This window comes from Leptonychotes weddellii, chromosome 11 (assembly GCF_054177405.1).
Source record: "Leptonychotes weddellii isolate Sample4059 chromosome 11, ASM5417740v2, whole genome shotgun sequence".
Taxonomy (NCBI): domain Eukaryota; kingdom Metazoa; phylum Chordata; class Mammalia; order Carnivora; family Phocidae; genus Leptonychotes; species Leptonychotes weddellii.
Window position 1 is genome coordinate 69,373,036 of NC_138379.1, and position 12,906 is coordinate 69,385,941.

General features: G+C 35.8%; 1 pseudogene; it reads right to left on the minus strand.

Annotated features, from left to right (window-relative positions):
- Positions 1-7,133: 7,133 nt before the first annotated feature.
- Positions 7,134-7,949, minus strand: LOC102734345 (swi5-dependent recombination DNA repair protein 1 homolog; annotated as a pseudogene).
- Between the last annotated feature and the right edge of the window lie 4,957 nt (positions 7,950-12,906).

Below are 12,906 nucleotides of genomic sequence, written 5' to 3' on the forward strand. Positions count from 1 at the left end.
GTTTGTTACAGTCTGTGGAAGATACCATTGAAATTTTTATGGTAATTTATTTTTATTTTTTATTGAAGTATAATTAACATATAATGTTATATTAGTTTCAAGTGTACAACATATTGATTCAATAATTCTATACATTACTCAATGCTCACCATGATAAATGTAGTCACCATACAACATTATTGAATCTGTAGGTTGCTTTGGGTAGTATGGAATTTTAACAGTACTAATTCTTCCAATCCATAAGCATGTAATATCTTTTCATTTATTTCTGTCTTCTTCAATTTCTTTCATCCTTATCATAGTTTTCAGTCTACAAGTCTTTAATGTTTTTGGTTAAATTTATTCTTAGATATTTTATTATTTTGATGACTGTAAATGCTTTACATTTCTAATTGCTTTTTAAGCTCATCATACAAATGTCATGTGATTTTTGCCATTTAGTTATAAATATTTTTCAAAACCTATTTTGATTTTCCTTGATGCATGATTTTTATGAGTATGTGCATGTGTTTCTCTGTGTGTTTTTTCCAAAACTCTAATGCTATTGCACTATCATCAGAGAGTCAAGGAATGCAACTTATATGATATTGACTTTTGAAATTTGTCAAATCTTCTTCCAAAGCTTACTATTATGTGTTAAAAATTTTTTGTAAAAGTGGAATTATTGATTGCAAAGTTTTTAAGCATGTTTTGTTTTAATTTTTATTTAAATTCTAATGAGTTAATGTACAGCGCAATATTGGTTTCAGGAGTAGCATTCAGTGATTCATCACTTACATCCAACACCAAGTGTTCATCACAAGTACCCTCCTAAATTCCCATCACTAATCTATCTCATCCCCCACCCACCTCCCTCCATCAACGCTCAGTTTGTTCTCTATCATTAATAGTCTCTTACGATTTGCTTCCTTCTCTTTTTTATTTCTTTTCCCCCCCTTCTTAGGTGTTCATCTGTTTTGTTTCTTAAATTCCACATATGAGTGAAATCATATGGTATTTGTCTTTCTCTGATTGACTTATTTTGCTTGGCATAATACACTCTAGCTCCATTCATGTTGTTGCAAATGGCAAGATTCATTCTTTTTGATGGTTGAGTAATATTCCATTATATATATATCACATCTTTATCCATTCATCAGTTGAAGGACATTTGGGCTCTTTCCATAGTTTGGCTATTGTTGATAATCCTGCTATAAACATCAGAGTGCATGTGCCCCTTTGAATCATTATTTTGTATCCTTTGGGTAAATACCTAGTAGTGCAATTGCTGGATCATAGAGTAGTTCTATTTTTATTCAATTGATTTTTTTTTTATTTTTTTTAAAGATTTTTATTTATTTATTTGACAGAGAGAGACACAGCGAGAGAGGGAACACAAGCAGGGGGAGGAGGAGAGGGAGAAGCAGGCTCCCCGCAGAGCAGGGAGCCCGATGCGGGACTCGATCCCAGGACCTTGGGATCATGACCTGAGCCGAAGGCAGTCGCTTAACCAACTGAGCCACCCAGGTGCCCAGTAGTTCTATTTTTAACTTTTTGAGGAACCTCCATACTGTTCTCCAGAGTCGCTGCACCAGTTTGCATTCCTACTCACAATGCAAGCGTGTTCCCTTTCTCTGCATCCTCACCAACACCTGTTATTTCTTGTGTTGTTAATTTTAGCCATTCTGAGAGGTGTGAGGTGGTATCTCCTTGTGATTTTGATTTGTCTAAGCATGTTTAGATAACTGTTAATATATTGCCATGATGCTTTCTAGGAAGTTTTATACTCAGCAACAGAGAATAATAACACTGAATTAGAGGAAACTGCCTGTTTGGCATATTGGAATGTAGAAAATCTTCAAATGAACAGAATTTACTTTAAATCTTAGTGAGGCTGAACAAAATTTTATAAATGTATCGAATATTTGTGTGTCATATTTTATTAATTCCCTTATTGTGACTAAAACTAATTTTCCATTGAGTTTTAGTCTTTTATTTATTGATAAAGATTCTCTATAAGATTTTTTAAAAATAAACTTACACCAAACATGATCAATTTTTATAAATATTTCAAAAGTATTTTCAGTCTCTATTTGATGGGTGATGGGTTCTATGTATGTCCACCAGGTCTAGCTTGTGTAATTGTGTTGTTTAAATCTATACTATTACTTAATTTTATTATACTTATATATCTATAAGCTTAAGGTGGAAATATATTAAAAGGCCCCACTATTATTGTGGATATGTCAATTTTTACTTAAAATTTAATTTTTGCTTTACTATATTTGAATTTATGTTACTTTCTTAGTGGGTTATTTCTTTTATATATATATATATTTAAAGATTTTATTTATTTATTTGACAGAGAGAGACACAGCGAGAGAGGGAACACAAGCAGGGGGAGTAGGAGAGGGAGAAGCAGGCTTCCTGCGGAGCAGGGAGCCTGATGCGGGGCTTGGTCCCAGGACCCTGAGATCATGACCTGAGCCGAAGGCAGACGCTTAACGACTGAGCCACCAGGCGCCCCAGTGGGTTATTTCTTTTATCATTTCATGCTAACTCCTATTCCTGTTAATTTTTTAAATTAAACTTTATGTTATGAGATAATTATAGATTCACATGCAATTTTAAGAAATAATAAAGAGAGATCCTTGTACCCTTTGCCTTTTCCCTAATGGTAACATCTTGCAAAACTATAGCAAAACATCACAACCAGTATATTGACATTGAGACAGTTAGGATACAAAGAATTTCCATCACCACAAGGATCCCTCTTACTGAACTTTAATAGCCACACTCACCCCCCACATCCTTCCTATATGTTCCTAACCTCTGGCAACCATCAATCTGCTCCCCATTTCTATAATTTTGTCCTTTCAAGACTGTTATATAAATGGAATCATACGGTATGTAATCTTTTGGGGTTGGCTTTTTTTCACTCAGCATAGTTCTCTGGAGATTCATCCAGGTTATTAGGTATATCCATAGTGTGTTCCTTTTTCTACTGAGTAGTATACCATGTGTTTACTACTGTATGTAAAGGCATCTGGGTTGCTTCCAATTGTGGACTACTATGAAAAAAAATTCATGTACAGGTGTTTGTGTGAATGTAAGTCTTTATTTCTCTGGATAAATTGCTGGGTCATGTGGTAAGTCCATTTTTAGTTTTAAAAGAAACCACAAATTGTTTTCCACTGATAATCCCACCAGCAATGTATGAGCAATCCAATTTCTGCATATCCTCACCAGCATTTGCTGTTGTCTTTATTTTTTTAGTATTAGTCATTTTGATAATTGTGTAGTGATATCTCATTGTAGTTTAAACTTGCATTTCCTTATGATGTTGAACTATGATGTTGAACATTTTTTCATGTGGATGTTTGCCATATATATCTTCTGTGAAATGTCACTTCTCTAATTGCATTGCTTCTTATTTTGAGTTTCAGAGTTCACTATATATTCCAGATACTAGCAGTTCTCTGGAAATGTGGTTTACAAATTCTCTCTCCTAGTCTGTAGTTTATCATTCCCTTAGTTTAATAGAGTCTTTCAAAACAGAGTCTTAAATATAGAGAACAAACTGATGGTTACCAGAGGGGAGGTGAGTGGGGGGATTGGTGAAATTTGTGATGGGGATGTAGGAGCACTCTTGTGATGAGCACAGGTGTTAAATGGAATTGTTGAATCACTATATTGTACACCTGAAACTAATATAAGACTATATGTTAACTATATTGGAATTAAAATATACATATATTTAAACAGGGCTTTCACAGAGCAAACACTTGTCATTTTGATGAAATCTAGTTTATCTATTTTTCCTTTTATGGATTAAGCTTTTCGTGGTAAGTCTAAGAATTTTTTGCCTAGTCCCACATCCTTAAATTTTTCTTCTATCTTTGTTACCAAAAGTTTTATAGGTTTATGTTTAACATTTAAGTCAGTAATTCATTTGGATTCTGGCATCTTGCCCGAAGTCTATCCCAAACTTTTACACTGTCCCTATTGTCCCAGAACAGAAAGTCAATTCAAACTAGGTATTTTAGGGTTTGCATTTTGCAACCTCTCTCTTAATACTTGTTTTATATTAGTTTTTATACTAGTATTAATAATAATTAGTATTATCAATGCTAATAATTATCAATACTAATTATTATATTAGTAGTTGCATTAGTATTACTAATTATATTTTATATAATATTATTTGATATCAGCATTATGACTACATTGTGGGATGAAAATTTATTATTTCAAAGTCTGGAATATAGACAAATATTTATCAATTCTGTCTTATTTGGTATCTCAGTTGTCAACTGGGACAAGATTCAAGATTCCCAAAAGGAAAATATGCATACTAATTTGATCAAATATGAATATTAAATATTTAACCAAATATGAATATTGATTTAACCCAAAATCATGGTATAACTGTACTGGGAGAATAGGTAGAGAGAAAGACTATGTAGATGAGTAGAAGGAGTGCAGGAGCCATAAATTTTAATTTTTCATATCAAGAAATAATAAACTGATTCAAAATTAAAAATCAATATGTAGGAATTTAAGCATGTTATTTAGAAATCTGGAGATCATAACTGGAAGAAATAGGTGAAAGTTTTGAAAATGACTCTAGGACAGTGGAGAGAGATGGGAAGGAGGGCTATGGTTTTCATTAAAAGCCTTGTGAAATTATTTGACTTTTATAATTATTTACACATGTAACTTTGATAACATAATTTTTTTAAAAAAGGAAACAAGTTGCCAAAGGCAGTTCTGCATCATGTCGTGCTATCTTCTGATATTGGACCATTGATGTTACGAACAGTGGCTACTTGAGTTTTTTCTAAGGGCAATGGACTGAAAAATAAAAGTGGTCACCAGACCAAAGAACACTGCACGCTCCCATGCTTCAGTGGGCCCACCTGTAAGCATGCATGTGTGGAAGAAATAACAACTATCTTCTGGTGAGTTTGGACATCACTTACTAGTTAGATCCTACATGCCCAGGAATGTGTGGAAACTGATACCTGGAGCTCTCCACATGAATGGAGTTGATGTCAGGTTTATATTAGTATCAAGTGATCCACCAAAGAATCAGTGGCATTGGAAAAGAACTGGCCATGTGTAGATCTGATTTATCCATAGATAAACTACAAGACCTTAAAACAACCTGCATCCATTTTTATGGGGGAAAGGACTCACTTATCTCTGAGGTTGACATACTAACATTCGAGGAGACAGAATGCTTGTTTCAAGGCAGAGAAAGGTTCTGAGAGGCTGCAGGGGTTGCGGGTAGCTCTGGTTGGGTCATTAGCTCCCATTCAGAAAGGTCAGGTACCAGAGACATGTCGCAGAGGGCTGATGAGGGAACAGGATGTCTCAAGTCTAGGAAGATTTTCCACTGGGACCCATGGCCTCTCTTGCAAGCTCCCAGAAGAGGTCTCTCCTTCAAAAGTGGCTCTGTGTGGACCTCAGCCAGCCATGCTCACTGGGGGCAGCTTGTGGCACCCAGGATCTGGGGCCTCTGATCCCAGCCCAAGGAGCTAATCCTTAGTGATGGCAAGGGATGTGATAAGTTCTTTCATGCCAAGAACCACATTTTAAGCATTTTTGTATCCCTAAGTTCTCTCCCCAGACAATGACAAGTGCATGCATTTCCTTCATACAGCACTTACTCAACAAATATACAAGTGTTACTTTCAGTTGAAAATGCAAGTGTTAGCAGAACACCAGTTTGTATGTCACAGAAAATACTCTATTGCCAACCAATTTTTCCCATCCTGGGAAAATAAGTGCTTGTAATGAACTAATTGTTATGTTTAGGAGGGTCTTATACAAAAATCCTTGTCTTTTAATCAAATTTCAAATTGAGTTCTATTAATTTCCGAAGTTACTAATTTGTCAAATTCCTAACAATAAAGAAGAGGCCTATGATAATAGTTCACATTTGTTATGGGAAGATTTTTTAAGTTGTTGTTTCCAAGAATTAATCAAATCTAATGTATAAATTAACACAAATATCGAAGATATTTTTCTTCATTTTTTTATTTAAGCTTAATTAACATATAATGTATTATTGGTTTCAGAGGTAGAGGTCAGTGATTCATCAGTCTTATATAATATGCAGTGCTCCTTACATCACGTGGCCTCCTTAATGTCCATCACCCAGTTACCCCATCTCCCCACCTCCCTCCCCTCCAGCAACCCTCAATTTGTTTCCTATGATTAAGAGTCTCTAATGGTTTTTCTCCCTCTCCGATTTCATCTTGTTTTATTTATTCCTCTCTTCCCCTATGATCCTCTGTTTTATTTCTTAAATTCCACATAACAGTGAGATCACATGATAATTGTCTTTCTCTCATTGACTTATTTTGCTTAGCATAATACCCTCTACTTCCATCCACATTGTTGCAAATGGCAAGATTTCTTTTTTTTGATGGCTGAATAGTATTCCATTGTGTATATATATATATATATATATATATATATATATATACATACATACATATATATACCACATCTTCTTTATCCATTCATTTGTCGATGGACATCTGGACTCTTTCCGTAGTTTGGCTATTGTGGACATTGCTGCTATAAACATTGGGGTGCATGTGCCCCTTTGAATCATTGTTTGTATGCTTTGGATAAATACCTAGTAGTGCAATTGCTGGGTCATAGAGTAGCTCTATTTTTAAATTTTTGAGGAACCTCCACACTGTTTTCCAAAGTGGCTGTACCAACTTGCATTCCCACCAATAGTGTAAGAGGGTTCCCCTTTCTCCACATCCTCGCCATCTGTTGTTAACTGAGTTATTAATTTTATCCACCTGACCAGTGTGAGGTGGTATAAAATAAAACTTTTTTTTTTACAAAACAATGTATTAAAACTGACTTCCAGAGATGCCCAAATTATTTTTTAAACATGATTTAATTTTTTTCACATTTCTTTAAATATCAAGTTTTCTTTGACAAATTTATCCAAAATGTTAAATTTTCACTTTAGAACTTAGTTTATATTTATATAACAGAGTGCCCTAAACTGATGTTCATTAAGATACCTTTCTGCAAGTCCTAATGGTTTCTATCTTCCTTTTAAAATGTATTAAGTATCTTTTAAGTTGCCATTCTCAAAAATATTCTGGAGAAAAAATTATGAATTAAGCACCCATAAATTATTCTTCATTTCTATTATAGTGTAGCAATTTATCATCTAACCCACAGTGGTCTATGAACTGAGTCAGGCTGAGTTTCTTGTTCTCCTTAGACATAGCTGGTTGCAACTCATAATGCAACAGCTGGCTACAGATTCTCCATTTCTTTATTAACAACTGTAATTGAGACAGGTCATTCTCTGACCTGTACATTTTGACCAGTTTTCACCTCTGAAGAAGGTCTTCTTTCTTCTGAATCTGCTTCACCAATTTTGCTTTTTGTTCATTTAATCCTTGTTTGGGAAGATCTTCATTCTCAAAGTCACTTTGGAGATCACTGCATGACCCAGTATCAAGTGATTTAGGGTCACATATACTGATATTATTGAAGGTATTTTCCAAATATGTATTTTCTTCAAATTGGCTGTCACTGTGTTTAAAATTTTCTTGAAATTCCAGTTTTCTTCTGTTGAAGATGCTGGTTTCTCTGAAAAAGTCTGATCATCTTCATTCTCTACTTTAAGATGTCTTACTACACTGTAACAGGAATTTAATGAAGATCTAGTTTTTCTTAATCATCCTCTAAGTGTCGCACTCATAGGCTAGAAATATAGAATAGCTCCACTAGAAGAATTAAGATATTCATCCTTGTTTTCTTGAACTTCTTGTATGGGGAGATGGTGGATTGGCACAGGCCTGTGGGACATTAGGTAAAATCACAGCTGAATCAGATCGACTTTCTACCTTGGAAATGAAATCTTGGGTTCTTCCTAAATAAAACTGTGTTGGTCCAAAGGTGACTACTAGTAATTTCTGGACAAATTAATTAGTTAGTATCTTATATAAACAAGACTCTCCATTTGTTTTTATCTATCAAAATAGCCTCAGATCTGCCATAAGGGGGGCAGGAGAATAACAGTTGTGGAATTCTTCAGGAATTCTTTAATTTCACTACTCCAGCTTTATAATGAAAAGAAATATAACTGAAATCTTGACTCAAAAAACATAATTAGATCTGTCACAGTTCCCTAAACCCTAAAAACTGTGTAACTAGAATCAATGACCATTCAGACCTGAGGAAAAAACACAGGCACAGATAAATTTATGCTTGTGTGCATCATTTCAGTTTAAGTAGCAAACAGACCCTGTAAGGCTTAAGTTTGTTTCCTCAAACAAAGGCATCAAATTTCCTGGGAAAAAGAAAAAAAAACAGAGGGAAGAGTCCTCTCTTCCCTCTCACCACTGCAATAAACCCACACTAACCCTTGAGAGACCCCAGGGGAGGTAGGGTTGAGAGATCCTCTGACTGGGGAAATGGAGCTGTACTCTACTCCACAACCCACCCCTGAAGCCAAAGAAATAAATATGTGTATGTGTGTGTATTTTTTTAAGATTTTATTTTTTTTATGTAATCTCTACCCCCAGTGTGGGGCCTGAACTCATGATCTAGAGATCAAGAGTCACATACTCTACTGACTGAGCCAGCCAGGTGCCCCAAAGAAATATGTTTTTATCTACTCAATTTGCAAATAAAATCTCATCCTCTTAATATCTTGGTTATACACAGTCTAATTGCAATTTAGGAACAAAGTTTTCTAAATATTTATTTTAGCTTAATACTCAGCAGAGTGTTGACAAGTATGACAAATGTGTATCCACAGCTCCTGCTCACTAAGAGAAGAAAGAAGGAAGGAAGGAAAGAAGAGAGAGGTGGCACCAAGGAAAGCTAGGAGGACACTGTCCTGCTTTCTACTTTCTCTTGTTATCTAAAACACAAAATGGGAGAATCAAGATCCTTTAAAGAAATGAAATATCAAAATACAGGGAAATTAAGCCTACTTTTATTCTTTTTTACCACTATTCCCACCCTCCTTCGGTCTAATTCTCCACCAAACAGCAAGAATGATCTTAAAACATTGATCAAACTATCTCACTCCTTCCCTTATGTAAACCGATGTGTTGGCTTCTCAGCAGTGAGGATGAAAACCCAAATGCCCTGCTTTCCCCAAAAGGCTTATCTCTGCAGGACCACTAAGAGCTGTTCTGGGCCTAGGTTAAAAACAAACAATTCTGGATGATTTGTTTGATAGTCTCCATAGTTGGTGGGCTACTTTCTGGATAACCAGACCTCAATAATCCATGTAGAATTTGTCCCTCTCATTCTGAGCCCCTGCCTCCTGCCCATCTCTCCAGTGACTCTCCCTTCCTGACTTCCCTGCAGCCATTCAAATCTGTTTTCCCTTTCTCACACACATTAGTCTCTTCTGACTTGGGGGTGTTACATGTGCTACCTCCTCAATCTGAAATATTTTCCCTCCCATCCTTCAAATAGCTACCTCCCTCTACCTTTAGAGGCTATTCCTAAACTAGCTCCCTCCCTGAACCCCCTACTTTTTCTTTCCCAACCCTTTGTTTCCTTAATACTTAAAAAAACTTTAAGTGATTTTCTTTGTCTATTTCCTTTTTTTTACATCTGTCTCTTGACAACAGGGACAGTATCTGGTCACCTAATACATCACCTGGCAATTATAGACTCTCAGTAAGTATTTGTTGAGTGAATGCATAATTTAGGAAGCCACTTAATGAAGGTGGAGTCCTCCTGAATCAGGAGAAACAATGTCAGTGATGAAGAAAGCACTGAGGAATGTTGCAAAAAGAAGGCACAGACTGGGGATCAGTAAGCAGCCAGGGACTGTCTTTAATGACTCAAAAAAAGCAGTCATTTAGAAAAATTAACTTTAATCTTTGTAAAATGATTCATCTTCCCTTAGGCTAAAGAAGCAGACATGCTTTACCAGGATTGTGATGGAAATTGAATTAAGCTTTGCCACAAACTTCTCATACTGATACTTTGCCCTTGAGGATTTTGTGCATGAAAATTTTACTCATGAAAGATGATAGTAATAAAAATAATTATTAGATAATAAAGGACTGCATGCTTAGATGCTTCAAAAGATGGGCCCATATACATATTTCTGACCTGTGGTTTTAGGAAATGAAGGATCTAGAGACTGAAATTGACATTGCTGGATCCTCTGTGTATATAAACCATGATCATCATAATATCTACAGCTCTCTATAATCAGATGAGGTTGAACTTTGGTTTATAAGAGAATTTTCCAGGAAAACCCATTAAACTGTTCATAGCTAAGAAAAAGCTGATGGCAAGATATAGGTAGTACTCTTTTCTTTTTGCCCAGGTATCCCTTAAATATTATAAAAAGAAAGGCTGAGATTTTGGTCATATCCCACTGAATCTCCTCAAAAAGGACATTTCCTAGTCAACAGCAGAGAATCTATGGTGGAACTGAACTTCATTCTAGTTTGGGACAGGTTGTTTGAGCTTAGAGAAACACAAGTTGGGTTGGAGAAGAGGAGTGAAAATAACTTTCACTATGAAAATGCTAAATATTTAGAAGGTCAATGACCCACTAACCCAACAGCTGTGCATGAAATGTCCCCAAATACTGCTGCCACTATTCTTACTGAAAAGGTGGCAGGTTCTCTGACAGTCAACACAAGGTGGCTGAAATGACGCTTGCCAGTCAACAAAAGGTGTGCCACAAATGTATAAGAATGGGTAAGATAAATTGCAGATAATTCTTGGGAAAAATAATTCTGGAACATAGCTCTTTCTTACAGGAAAAATATGCTGGATTTTCCCATCAAGGAGAAAACTGGAAGTCCAACCAGTGTGTTCTTTGAGTGAGCAATCACCTTGTATGGGGTCCAGAGAGTTCTGAGTAACAGGTGGGTATTGGACAGAGATAGAAGAAGCAGAGGGTGGGGAAAAAAATTAGAGCATCAAGTGCAGCTGGACTTCAGCTTCAATTCCAAAGAATGTTGGTGGGGTCAGATAAGAGAAATAGAGTTGAATGGTCATAAACTGGCAAGACATTGAACAGAATTTAGTGAGAGCAATAAAAGGAGCAAATAAGTATTTGTGGAAATGCTAAGGCCATTTCCACAAATAGAACCAGATGTGAAAGTCATCAGGAGTCTGGTTGGCGGGCAGGGCTTAGATTTCCCTAACATTCTCTTTGGCTACCCTCAACTCCACAATTCTGACTTAATTGCACAAAGTATAAAGAAAGAAAATTTCCATAAGAGAAAATGCCTCTTTTTATTTAAACAATAAAAGTGATCAAGCAATCCATCCATAGTTCAGAACAATGCTGATATTGGAGAAGGAGTCTGACACGAGAACTGGCAAAATGTAAATGACTAAATTAAATAAGACTAAATTGATAAATTTCTACAAATAGTTAACTCAATTACTATATAATTACAGGTTTTGTTTAAGGCTCTCTAATGTACCAACATAAATGAAACTTTGAAAGCAGTTCTCTTTGAAAATAATTGTTTTTTTATAGAGAAAAAAAAATTGTCTTCAAAACAAAAAAGTCCTAAGAATACAAGTACCTGCTAAATATAAGATATAAGCAATGTCATATTAAATGGTCATCTGAGCTATCAAAATAATAAAGAGTGACCATGAAAATACAGATAAAGAAAAAGCAAAGCCTACTGAGAAGTCCTAATTTCTTTTTCTCAAGTTTTTATTTAAATTCCAGTTAGTTAACATACAGTGAAATATTCGTTTCAGGTGCAGAATTTAGTGATTCAACACTTATATACAACACCCAGTACTCACAAGTACCCTCCTTAATACCCATCACCTATTTAACCCATTCCTCCCACCCACCTTCCCTCTGGTAACCATCAGTTGTTCTCTATAGTTAAGAGTCTATTTCTTGGTTTGCCTCTCTTTTTTACCCCCTATGTTCATTTGTTTTGTTTCTTAAATTCCACATATGAGTGAAATCATATGGTATTTGTCTTTCTCTGACTGACTTACTTCACTTAGCATAATACTCTCTAGATCCATTCACATCATGCAAATGGCAAGATTTCATTCTTTTTTATGGCTGAGTAATATTCCAGTATGTGTGCATGTGCATGTGTGTAGACCACATCTTCTTCATCCATTCATCAGCTGGTGGACATTTGGACCTCTTCTATAATTTGGCTATTGTTGATAACACTGCAATAAACATTGGGGTACATGTATCCCTTCAAATCAGAATTTTTGTATTATTTGGGTAAGTACCTAGTGCAGTTGCTGTATCTTAGGGTAGTTCCACTTTTAACTTTTTTTTTATTAGTTTCGGAGGTAGAATTTAGTGATTCATCAGTTGCATATAACACCCAGTACTCACTACATCAAGTGCCCTCCTTAATGCCCATCACCCAATTATCCCTCCCCCCACCTCCCCTCCAGCAGCCCTCAGTTTGTTTCCTAGAGTTCAGCATCTCTTATGGTTTGCCTCCCTCTCAATTTTCAATCCAACTCCTTGGCATACAAGATCCTTTATCATTTAATATTGCTTATGGGAGTGGGGAAGGAGACACAAATCTTTTCAGGCCTCCAAGGGTCTTGATCTCCCCCTGAGGAATGCTATGGAGCAGCATGGGTTGTTTTTTTTTTTAATTTTTTAATTGTTATGTTAATCCCCATACATTACATCATTAGTTTTAGATGTAGTGTTCCATGATTCATTGTGCATAACACCCAGTGCTCCATGCAGAACGTGCCCTCCTCAATACCCAACACCAGGCTAACCCATCCTCCCACCCCCCTCCCCTCTAGAACTCTCAGTTTGTTTTTCAGAGTCCATCATCTCTCATGGTTCGTCTTCCCCTCTGATTTCCCCCCCTTCATTCTTCCCCTCCTGCTATCTTTTTTTTTTTTTCTTAACATATATTGCATTATTTGTTT